Source organism: Nicotiana tabacum, chromosome 7 (genome assembly GCF_000715075.1).
Source record: "Nicotiana tabacum cultivar K326 chromosome 7, ASM71507v2, whole genome shotgun sequence".
Classification (NCBI taxonomy): Eukaryota; Viridiplantae; Streptophyta; class Magnoliopsida; order Solanales; family Solanaceae; genus Nicotiana; species Nicotiana tabacum.
The window spans coordinates 83,102,493-83,114,647 of NC_134086.1; positions in this window are offsets into that span (position 1 = coordinate 83,102,493).

Below are 12,155 nucleotides of genomic sequence, written 5' to 3' on the forward strand. Positions count from 1 at the left end.
AAATCCAAAAATATTTTTTTATCTTGTTCATTTCTCGTTTCGAAATACTTCTTCTGGGTTATCAAATGAAAATTCAAAATATTTTTCTTTGGTTTATTGTTTAGATTTCCTTCCTTAAAAAAAGAATCAAAAAAATATTTTTCTCTTGTACGGTTTTTTCCTTAATAATTTCCCATAGATAGTTTGTTTCAAAAAGAAGAAAAGAAAAAATATATGCTCGTTAAGCTTGAGTTTGGAATAGGATATAGAACATTAAGTCTAGAAAATTAAAAAAAAAAAAGGTTTTGCTACTTTTATTTCTCTTTTCTCTAAAAGAAAAAAGAAAAAAAAATGATGAGAATGTTAGTTTGTTTACTTTCTTCCCGAACATCCCGAACTACGCAAAAATCTGATTCATGCGGTGTCATGATACGTAGGAAACCTACATAGGGTTCGATCGAATCATTTTTTTATTAAAAGAAAAAAAAAGAGAAAAGAAAAAAAGGTGAAGTCATGGCATGTGAGAAATGAGAGGAAAGAAAAGAGTGATAATTAAAAGAAAGAAAAAAGAGGAAGGAAAATGAGCAAGCAAGCGCTAGAAAACAAAAGAAAAGATTGAAATGAACAAATTGGGATGATGCCAAGTGACCTTGTGACCCTCAAAATCATTTTTGAACCGTTAATTATTGCTAGGTGCACTGCACATAATGTGATATTTGCAGCTGTTAAATGCCCTAACGCTAACAGGATGTCCCATTTTGTGCCTTTTGTTATCTTCGTTGAGCAGAAGGGTGGTTGGTTTGTGGTTCTTAAGGTAACTCATCCATACAACACAAGGTCAAAGAGATAGGTAGTCATGGCTGGCAAAGGGTTGAACATGGGTGTTACTGATCCATCTATGGAGATGGCTGAGTAAGAATCTGAGTTGAAAGAAGAGGTCTTAAGGTTGAAAGGACAGATGACCGAAATGTATCAAGCCTTGATTAGTAGGCGTCCTCCACCATCAGTTCCCACAAACTACACTGAAAGTCTTGTCACCATTCCTCCACTGTCACAAGTCCAGGATATCTCCCCACAACCTGTTCACACTCCACCCCCAGAACTACCTCAAATCCCGCTCCTTTGGCCACTCATGCTCTTGTAGATCCTCCTCCAGCTATTTTTCCTCGATCCTCTAACGAGACTATGTTCAAAGTCCCCGATGCCCAACACTATGCTCCAGAACCAACTTTCAAAGTCTCAGATCTATATTCTCATGCTCCTCATTTTGGGCCTCCCGGTGAAACTAAAAAGCTTGCTAAGACAGTGGAGCAAGATGAGATATCTAGGAAGGTAAAAATCTTAGAGTAGTCTTTAAGAAACATGCGAGAGACAGGGAGCCAGATGAGCGTGTCTTACAAAGACTTGTGCTTGTTTCCTGAGATCCAACTGTCTGCTGGGTTTAAAATGCCGAAGTTTGATTTGTATGACGGACATGGAGATCCCGTGGCCCATTTGAGAGGCTACTGTAGTAAGATGAGAGGTGCCGGTGGGAAGGACAAATTATTGATGGCGTATTTCATTGAGAGCCTGACTGGGGCAGCTTTGGAATGGCATACTCGTAAAGATGTCGGTAAGTGGCATACATGGGATGACATGGCTCAAGATTTTATGTGACACTTTCAGTACAATATAGACATTGTCCCATACCGCTCCTCCTTATCTCAGATGGAAAAGAAACTCAAGGAAAGTTTTAGGGAATTTTGGTTCAGATGGAACGAACAAGTTTCTCGGAACAGTCCTCCCATTGATAGAAAAGATATTGCTGAGCCCCGCCAACGACATGATCCAGTGGGCATTCCTGCTAAACACTTTCAGCCTCAATACCGACCCCATGAACATCCCCAAACTCTACATAATCCACCCAAGTATTATCCTCCGAACAACATCCGACCATCTGTCCAACCACCGGGTCATTCCTCATGGCGAGCGCCAGCACTGCATAATGAACTTTTGCCTTTACAACTTTTTCGAGCATCCAACAACCCTATGAATTTGGGGCATAGAGGGGAACAAAGGCAAAGAAATAGTTTCATGCCAATCGGAGAATCCTACACAAGCCTGTTTGAAAAGTTAGAACATTCTGGCCTGATTGAGCCGCCCCTCGGTTATACGCCGGACCCATATTCAAAATGATTTGATCCTATTTTACGGTGCATGAACCACCCTAATTTCCAAGGGCATAGACTTAAAGAATGTCGTGCTTTGAAAAGGAAAATAGAAAGAATAATTCAAGAAGAAATAATTGTGGTCCAACGTAGTAATACACCAAGTGTCACACATAATCCTCTACAGGTACATGACAACACACAGATTGTTGGGATGATTTGCAATGACGAAGGTGGTCAAAGGAGTCAATGAGCCACTTGGTGAAGTTAATGATATTGAAATTGGTAATGGTCTTGGTAATATTGATATGGAACTCAGTGGATAAGATGCCAAGCTTGGTAATTGGAAAGACGCTCCTTTCTTGGCTAGCCAGGGAGGAGTCTTGGTGGTTCATTTTGTTGTCATTTCTGTTGTCCAGGTTATTTCAGGGTTGTAATCCAGATATTGTCTTGTGACTCAAACTCTTCTATCCTTTTACTTTGCCTAGTTCCTTTAGTCGTAATAACTCATTTAGTGTTATCTAGGTTGTTCCAAGGTTGTATCCCTAGTTTATTTTGCTTGTCTTGTTGTTTAAATCCTTTCACCGTCTGTCTAGTGCAATTTTCTGTTTTCGGTTATTTCTAGTCATTTCTATTTAGTTCTCTTCTCCTTTTATAGTTCTTTTTCATGCTAGCTTTAGTGACATGATATGTACACATAATTCTAGGCCTGGTCTTAAAAGTTAGCCTAATCATGAAGCAGTGAATCAATTTTAAAGATGATAGGAACATTTGAGAGAAGTAAGTAAAGAGATTCTGAGATCGTTAAAGCCCGAATTTTGTGAAACTGGGGCAGATAATTTGGAAAGTTAATAGGGTAACAAGAATTCGTTAAGGGAGAGTGCATCCCGGACGATTTGAAGCAAGCAACTTTGAGTTCAAGTGCATCTCAAGTTATAAGATAAAGTCAAGGAAGTTTTCGCCGAATTGACGAAGGATACCCATTGTGAAGAGGGAATCACCTAACGAGGGTTCTGTACTTGACAAGACACTAAAGAAAAGTGGAAGGCATATCAGTGATATCAATGCCGAAGCCGCAGAAGAAATGTTGTGCATCATCTTCAATTTTTATTTCAAGTTTCATGTATTGTACTTGGCATTTTTAGGGATTGAGAGGCCGTCTTTCAGCTACCTAAACACTTATACCATTTGATACCCCTCTTGAACCTGTGCTAATTTTCTTGACCTCCCTTCTTTTGGAATCAAGTTAAAGTCATACGGAAATAAAAGGGGGTTCATATCCCCATAGGTTTATTTTAGAAAGTTCATTCCAAAAGGAAAATTTTTTTAAAAAAAAAAAGAGAAAAAAAAGAAAAAGAAAAAAAAGGAAGAAAAAAGAAAAAAAAGAAAAAGAAAAATGAGAATAGTAATAAAAGTAGTCTTGTGAACTACGTTTGACCTGATTCTTGTCACCACAAGATACGTAGGCAGCCTTACGGTTCGGTCATACCAAATAAAATATTTCATAATTCCACGAAGTCGAGAGTGGGGCAGTTTTTCTTAGTAAAAAGAAAAGTAAAAAAAAGAATCAAATTCCCTTGTTTTAGAAATTGTAGCAAAGTTTTCAGAATGGATTCCAAAAGTTGTAAATAAATTAAACCCGTTGTCTTAGTTATTTAGAGCCTTTATGATATCCTTTCTTTCTAACCCTATCCAAAAGCCACATTACAATCTAAAAAGACCTCCCAGATAATCTTTGAGAATGCTAAGTTAGCCATGGCAGGAGCGTATGATGTTTTTACTATGGTCAATGCCTTGTCATCTACAGAATCAGAGGGAACAAGAAGAAAAGAAAAATGAGAGAGTCTTATCGGTGAAAACCTTCACAGGCACCATAAAGAGACGGTAAGTTGAGAGAAAGAACAAATGAGAGAGGCTTGATGGTGAAAACCCTTCGGGCACTACAAGTCGAATAAGGATCGTGAATCAGATTGGATAATCGGAGCATTGAAGCCCAGTTTCATGGTAAAGAGGTACAACAAGAGTTGAACATTATACTTGCTTGACAGAATAGGCCGCAGGTACATGTCATGGTCATTAGAGTTGGTATCTACATCTGATAAGTTTTTACATTTTAGTTTTCTTGTTAGGAATCATCTCTTGTCCATTACTCTATTCCTTTTGTCTGGTTTATTTCCTCTTCCTGAGTCTGTTTGGTTAAAACAAGTTTGAAATGACTTCAAAGTTTTCCACCAGCTTTCCAATTGCACAAAACGGGATCTGGCTAGCACATCAAAGTGGCATAAGTTAGGAAAGAACAGCATGCGCACTGAGTTGGTAACAACCAACGTGCTTTGGGATTTATGTGAAATCAAAGGTTTGGTATATGCCAATGCATGAACAATGCAACAGATAGAGGATGTTGGGTGAATGGATCAAATGTATTTTCTGTGATAAGGTTGACAAAGCATGTGGTTAACCAATGACAAGCACGGTCTTCCAAGCGGAAATCAAAGTTATCATGGAAAGTGAAGGAGCAATAGACCTCAAGGCCAAGGCCAGTGGCATAAATCAGGAAAGAATAGTACGCACACTGAGTTGGTAACAATCAAACCTTTGGGATTCATTTGAAATCCAAAGGTTCGGTAAATGTCAATTCATGAACAGAATGCAACAGATAGAGTATGTTGGGTTTGAACAGATCAGAGGTATTTTCCATGATAGGGGTGATAGAGAAAGTGGTTAATCAATAAACAAGCAAGGTCATTCGAGTTGAAACCAGAGTTATCATAGGAAGCGAAGGAGCAATCATCCTCAAATCCAAGGCCACAAACCAACCACCACATTTATAAGCTCACGAGTTTTCTTTGTTTGAAACAGGGACGAAAATTGTGTCCAAATCAAAGCTTGGAGGTTTGAATTTTTTTCAAGTGTCGTGCCCAAATTTTGTCAACACAAAGGCGGTTTGAGAAGGGGAAAGAAAATTTGTTCGGTCTACAGGAACCCTCCATGGGGAAAGCATGGTTCAAGGGAAAGTAATTTTGTTCGTTCTGCAGAGATCCTCCAAGAAGAGAGCGTGGCTCAGGTAAGTTCATTCTCGGCTTTTCAGGACCCTCCTGGATAATGAGATTTAATTTAAAATTTTCAGGACCCTCTTGGATAATGGAATTTAATTTAAAGTTCTCAGGACCTTCCTAGATAATAAGATCTAGTTAAGTTTCAAGACCTTCATAGATAACAAGATTTAGCGTAAGTTCTACTTTTGGAAAGTATAATTTAGCATTTAAAGTTTTTCACTTTTGAGATGAGACTTGGTTTGAAATTTTCAGGATAAGAGAATTTAGCTTAGAATTTATTTTGATAACAAGAATCACAGATGTCCCCAATATCAAACCGGGGCAGAAAATTTCTTTTCTTTTGTCTGTTTTGTTGTAATCAGGCGCCCATCTGAAGAACCAGGGAAGACAACATGAGTTTCAAGAATAGAAGACAGTTAAAGCTCAAGCAATCAGGCACCCATCTAGAGAAACAAAGGAAGATAGTTCAAAAGGAAAGCAGTTTCAAGAAGAGGACAATTCAGGTTCAGCAATCAGGCACCCACCTGGAGAAACAAGGGAAAATAGTTCAAGTTTCAAGGGGGAGCAGTTTCAAAGAAAAGCGGGTCGAGTTCAGCAATCAGACACCCACCTTGAAAAACAAAAGGAGGACAATTCAAGTTTCAGAGGAAAGGAAGATAATTCAAATGTTGGTAATCAGGAGCCCACCTGGAGAACAAAAGGAAAGCAATTCAAGCATTAGTAATCAGGAGCCCACCTGGAGAACAAAGGGGAAGCAGTTCAAGTATTGGAAATCAGGAGCACACCTGGAGAACAAAGGGAAAGCAGTTCAAGTGTTGGAAATCAGGATCCCACCTGGAGAATAAAGGGAAAGCAGTTCAAGTGTTGGAAATCAGGAGTCCACCTGGAAAATAAAGGGAAAGCAGTTCAAGTATTGGTAATCAGGTGCCCGCCTAGAGAACAAAGGGAAGCAGTTCAAGTTTCGAGGAGAAACAGTTCAAGTGATGGAAATCAGGAGCCCACCTGGAGAACAGAGGGAAACAATTCAAGTCTCAAGGAAAAATAGTGCAAATGTTGGTAATCAGGAGCCCACCTGGAGAACAAAGGGAAAGCAGTAATGTTCAAAGGAAGACAGTTCAAGTTCAGCAATCAGGAGCCCACTTGGAGAACAAAGGAAAAACGAGTCAAGGGAAAAATAGTACAAGTGTTGGAAATCAAGAGCCCACCTGGAGAACAAGGGGAAAGCAGCAATGTTCAAAGGAAGACAATTCGAATATTGGCAATCAGGCGCCTACCTGAAGAATAAAAGAATTCATTTCATAATGCAATTCAAGTCAGCAACAAAAGAAGTTCGCGGCAAGAATGCAAGTCAACAGTCCGAAATGATCAACGAAAGTTAGTCACAACCTATGTATATATATAAAATAAAAAAGAAGAAGGGGAAAGGCAAAAAGTGAATCCAGATGTGGAAGTTGATGAAAATGTGAGCTGCTCAAGGCATGACTGAAGTCACAAGCATGGTATGTCCGGTTTTGGTCCGAAAAGCTAAAGAAGAACGAACTAGCACCTGCAGCTAACAAGCGTCAAGGTTCAAATCTAAAGTCTGCATGAAGAACCATTCAAGACTCAAGATCAAACTTCAGAAGACTTATAGATAGGAATCTTGTAACTCGTAGTTGACAGGCTTAGCTAGTCTTTTTCATTTTTTATTTTTTGATGTAATAACAGGACCACGAACCGGAACCTCGGCAGAACGATACCTCGATCGGCTCTTCACCTCGGTATACTCCCTCATCTCACTCACTTCTGAACTACACGTGGCCTGATTCCTTTATAGCCAAAGATATGTAGGCAGCTCACATACTAGGGCTCGGTCACATTCTCCTTCATCTTAGTTTTGGCCTCCTTAAATAAGGGTCGGGTCAAAAAACCTATCTAGTCGTTCTTTGTCTGAAAATACTTCGTATTTCCAGTCAAAGAGGGGCAGCTGTAGACATGTGATTTTTGAGCCACCCCAAGATTTTTCATATTTTAGCACGTAAATATTTAATTTAGGTCTAATAGCGTTATTTCAACTAATTTTGACTCTTCTATTTTATTTTATTACAAGAAAATGAAAATTACAAAAAAATAGTTTTATTAAGATTTTGTAGTCATTTTTAAACTTGAAAAATACCAAAAATAGTTTGTTTTAACGGTCAATCTCATTTTAATAGTTATTTTACTTAAGTAGGATTAATTAATAAATGAGATCGTATTTTTAGTCTCGTTCGCGGGGAAACAATAAAACTTGGGCTCGAACAGCCCATTTTTAGGCCTAATTTTTGGACCTAACCCATAATTCACAAGCCCATAATTCCTAGGCCCATACCCCTTAACCTAAACCCTAAAACCCTAAACCTATAAAAAGAAAGCTAACACCTAACCTAAAAAAGGGGCGGAAAAATACATAAGGATCAGCCGGTCCTAGTCTAGCAGCCAGTTAATCGCCCAGTCCTAATCTAGCAGCGAAAATACAAATCGAAATCCATCTCTTTCGTCAAAACTCCTTTTTGCCTTTGTGTCAAACAAGGAAAGTGATAGAATAAAAACTCCTTCAGATGGAACTAGCAGTAGTCTCCAAATAATTTGGCCTTTGCATGGAAAAACTAGTGGTCCTACGAGACGTTAGACAAAGGAGCAGTGGACTACTGATGAATTGACTTGCTGACTAATTTGATGTTACAATAGTTTGATTTGCACACATAGCCGATTTTATGATCCCTTTTTTAATTGATGTTTTGAGCCGTTTTTTAGTTTGAGCCGTGTGGATGTTGAGTTGAAGGTTTTAGTCCGAAATTCCGGCTCAATTTGTACTACTTTTGTTGAGGTCGTCGAACCCCTGTTTACCGTTCTGGTTGTGGTCATTTTCCGGTTTGGTCGTATGAGTTGCAGTTTGTTCATCAATAAAAGCGTGAACAGTGATTAAAGTGTGGGTTTGAATCCGTGTTTGGTTGAGTTTCCGGTGCTAATTCAGTTTCCGTCCGCGATTCGTCACATTTTGAGTGTTAAACATTGAAGCAACCAATTTTCCGGCTATATTGAGGTCCAATTCTATCATCCTCTATCCGTTTTATTCAAGCTTAATGTTAAATGTTTGTTTGGTAATATGATTGTTGTTTGTGTAGTTGTTTTTCATAGTTTTGAATTTGCTCATTTAGTTACCTGCTCGTATGTTTACTTGAATTGGTTATAGCTGAACATGATGTTGTCACAATATAGATATTGGGTTGTTATTCATCAACTGAACTATGTCAAATTAGATTAAAGGGGCTCGGGTGTGCATTTCATGTGACCCGACCATAATTTTTAATAATAATAATAAACATGCTAAAATCCGGGTATACATTTCATGTGACCGGAATCTAATTTCCAACAAGGTTAAACAGAACGTGTCATGAACCACGGGTATATTTCATGTAGCGTGGCTTACGATGTGTTTTGAATAACCTTGAATTTTCTCAAAATAATAAAAGTGATTTTAAAGTTAAAAATGCATATAGTTAAAAGTGTTTTAAAAACAGATAAATATGCCAATAATAATAGTTGGGCGACCGTGCTAGAACCACGAAACCCGGGAATGCCTAACACCTTCTCCCAGGTTAACAAAATTCTTTACCCGAATTTCTGTGTTCGCGGACCATAAATAAGAGTCAACATTCCTCAATTCGGGATTTAAAACCGGTGACTTGGGACACCATAAATTATCCCAAGTGGCGACTATGAATTTTAATATAAATAATCCCGTTTCGATTATCACTTAAATTGGAGAAAACTCTCTTATGCCCCTTCGAGTGGTAGAAAAAGGAGGTGTGATACCGGCAACTCAACAAAGTCACAATCAAAAATAAATACCCTCTACCAAGAATAGATGACTTGTTTGATCAGTTGCAAGGTGCTACGTGTTTCTTAAAAATTGACTTGTGGTTCGGATATCATCAATTGAAGATAAGGGAGTAGGATATTCCAAAAATAGCCTTCAGGACTCGGTATGGGCACTTTGATTTTCTGGTGATGTCTTTTGGGCTCACAACTGCCCCGACAGCTTTGGCATGTGGATTTGGCGACATTATTTGTATGGGGTCCATGTGGATGTATTTACGGACCACAAGACCATTCAATATATTTTCAAGCAGAAGGAATTGAATCTGAGATAGAGAAGATGGCTAGAGTTACTCAAGGACTATGACATTGATATTCACTATCACCCGGGAAAGGCTAATATTGTGGAGGATGCTCTTAGTCGAAAATCTATGGAAAGTTTGGAACATTTGGAGGCATATCAGAGGCCGTTGGCCAGGGAGATTCACCAGTTGGCTAGTTTGGGAGTTCGCCTTGCGGACTCTAATGAAGGAGGAGTGACTGTACAGAATAGGGCTGAATCATCGCTTGTAGCAGAGGTGAAGAAGAAGCAATTCGACGATCCATTATGAGCACAACTGAAAGAGGGGATTCATAAAAACAAACCACAACTTTTTTCCTTGGGCATGGATGATGGTACCCTATGGTACCAAGTCCGCCTTTGTGTTCCAGACATTGACGAACTTCGGGAAAGGATCATGGCAGAAGCTCAAACTTCCAGGTATTCCGTGCACCCAGGGTCTACGAAAATGTATCATAATCTCAAGGAAGTTTATTGATGGAACAACATGAAAAAGGAGGTGGCGGACTTTGTGGCAAAATGTCCGAACTGTCAGCAAGTGAAGGCCAAACATGAAAGGCCCGGTGGATTGGCCCAAAGCATAGAAATTCCAATGTGGAAATGGGAGATGATCAATATGGATTTTGTGGTAGGGTTACCGCTCACTCCACGCAAGTTCGACTCAATTTAAGTGATCATGGGCCGACTCACAAAATCAGCATACTTCTTGCTAGTTAAATCTACCGACACAGCGGAATAGTATGATCAGTTGTATATCAAGGAAATAGTTAGGTTGCATGGTACTCCAGTCTCAATCATTTCAGATCGAGGGTCTCAATTCACGGCCAACTTTTAGATGAAATTTCAGCAAGGTTTGGGCACGCAGGTAAATCTTAGCACATCTTTTCACCCTCAGACCGACGGGCAAGCAGAGAGGACTATTCAGACGCTTGAGGACATGTTGTGTGCTTGTGTCCTCGATTTTAAGGGTAGCTGGGATGATCATTTGCCACTCATAGAGTTTGCTTATAACAACAGCTTCCATGCTAGTATTCAGAAGGCGCCATTTGAAGCATTGTATGGTAGGAGATGTAGGCCTATCATTGGGTGGTTCGAGGTTGGAGAAGCGGAATTGATAGGGCGGACCTTGTGCATCAGGCCATGGAGAAAGTCAAAATGATTAAGTAGAAGTTGAAAACTTCTCAGAGTCGCCAAAAGTCTTATTCGGATGTTCGTCGTAGAGATTTGGAGTTCAAAGAAGGTTATTGGGTATTTTTGAAAGTTCCCCCCATGAAGGGTATCATGCTGTTTAGAAAGAAAGGAAAATTGAGTCCGAGGTATGTCAGACCGTATAGAATCATTCAGAGGATTGGTGAGGTGGCATACAAGCTCGAGCTGCCACCCGAGATGTCATTGCTACACCCAGTCTTTCATGTGTCTACGTTGTAGAAGGTAGTGAGAGATCCATCCACTATTGTGCCAGTTGAAACTATTGAGGTTAACGAGGAACTATCATATGAAGAATTTCCAATTTCCCTTCTTGACAGGCAAGTCCGAAAATTGAGAAATAAGGAAATTGGCTCTGTAAAAGTGTTATGGCAGAACCAGCAGGTTGAGGAGGCCAATTGGGAAGCTGAGGAAGAAATGAGAAAGAAGTACCCATATTTGTTTGTATAGCCATGTAATAGCTTTTTTATGCATTTGGTCTCTATGAACTTTTATCTTTTGATTTGATCTATGTAAAAGTGTACTGCCTTGGTTATATCTTGTCTATGCGGCCATGGTTGGTGTTGTACAAGTTATGTTGTGTCTATGGAACATGTATATGTTGTTAGGATATGTTTCTAGGGCTCTCTGACAGGTGGATAGGCCTAGTTACAAAGGAAACTCTAGCGATTTTTTTTGAAATTTAGGGAGTTAGCCAAATTTTGTGAAAAGGTGAGGTTACATAAAAATTTCTAATAAGTGAACATTGATCCTCATTTGAGGACTAATGATCTTAAGTGGGGGAGGGTGTAAGGCCCCGTGAAAATGTCTACTCAAAACCCGAAAGCTCGTAGTGCCAAGTTAGGTATATGTGCTAGAGATTTATAAAATTCTTCGCGTCGGACCCTTTGGATTGATCTGTACATTAAAAAGTTAAGGAACAATATTTTATATAAAAGTGCGTTTCTACGGTGCATTATGCGATCGCAGAATAGCTATGCGGACTGCATAGTTGCTACAAAGTTAGGCAGTTTGATGGTTAATTTGAGGTCAACTATGCGGCCAATTATGCGATCGCATAATCAATATGCGGGCTGCATATTCATCGCATAATCCCCTTGGAAATTTTATGAGGGGCAGTTCTGCGGTGCATTATGTGACCGCATAACAGGTGTGCGGGCCGCATTTCTGTCGCATACCCGACAATTTGTTCAGGTTTTGGGGACATTTTTGCGGTCCATTCTACGGGCCGCATGTCCATTATGCGATCACAGATCGTGTCGGGGCTCCCATTTTCTAACTTTAAAACCCGACCCCATCCCATTAAAAACACCCCATTAGACCCCTTTCAAGATATTCTTCTGCAAAAAAAAGTGAGAATGGAAGTTCTAGAGAGAGGGTGACCTTCATCAAATCCCCACTCAATTCTTGCCTAAACCCTTGAATATTATCAAATAAAATTTGTTAGGCCTTCACCCCAAGAGGTAAGAACTTGAGCCCTAACCTTTGGTTTCGAAATTCACACTAGAATGAGTAGTTAGCTTGGGGGTTCATGGGTATAAGAATGGATTTTCTCGCATGCATAAAAGATAATAGGATATGGGGAGG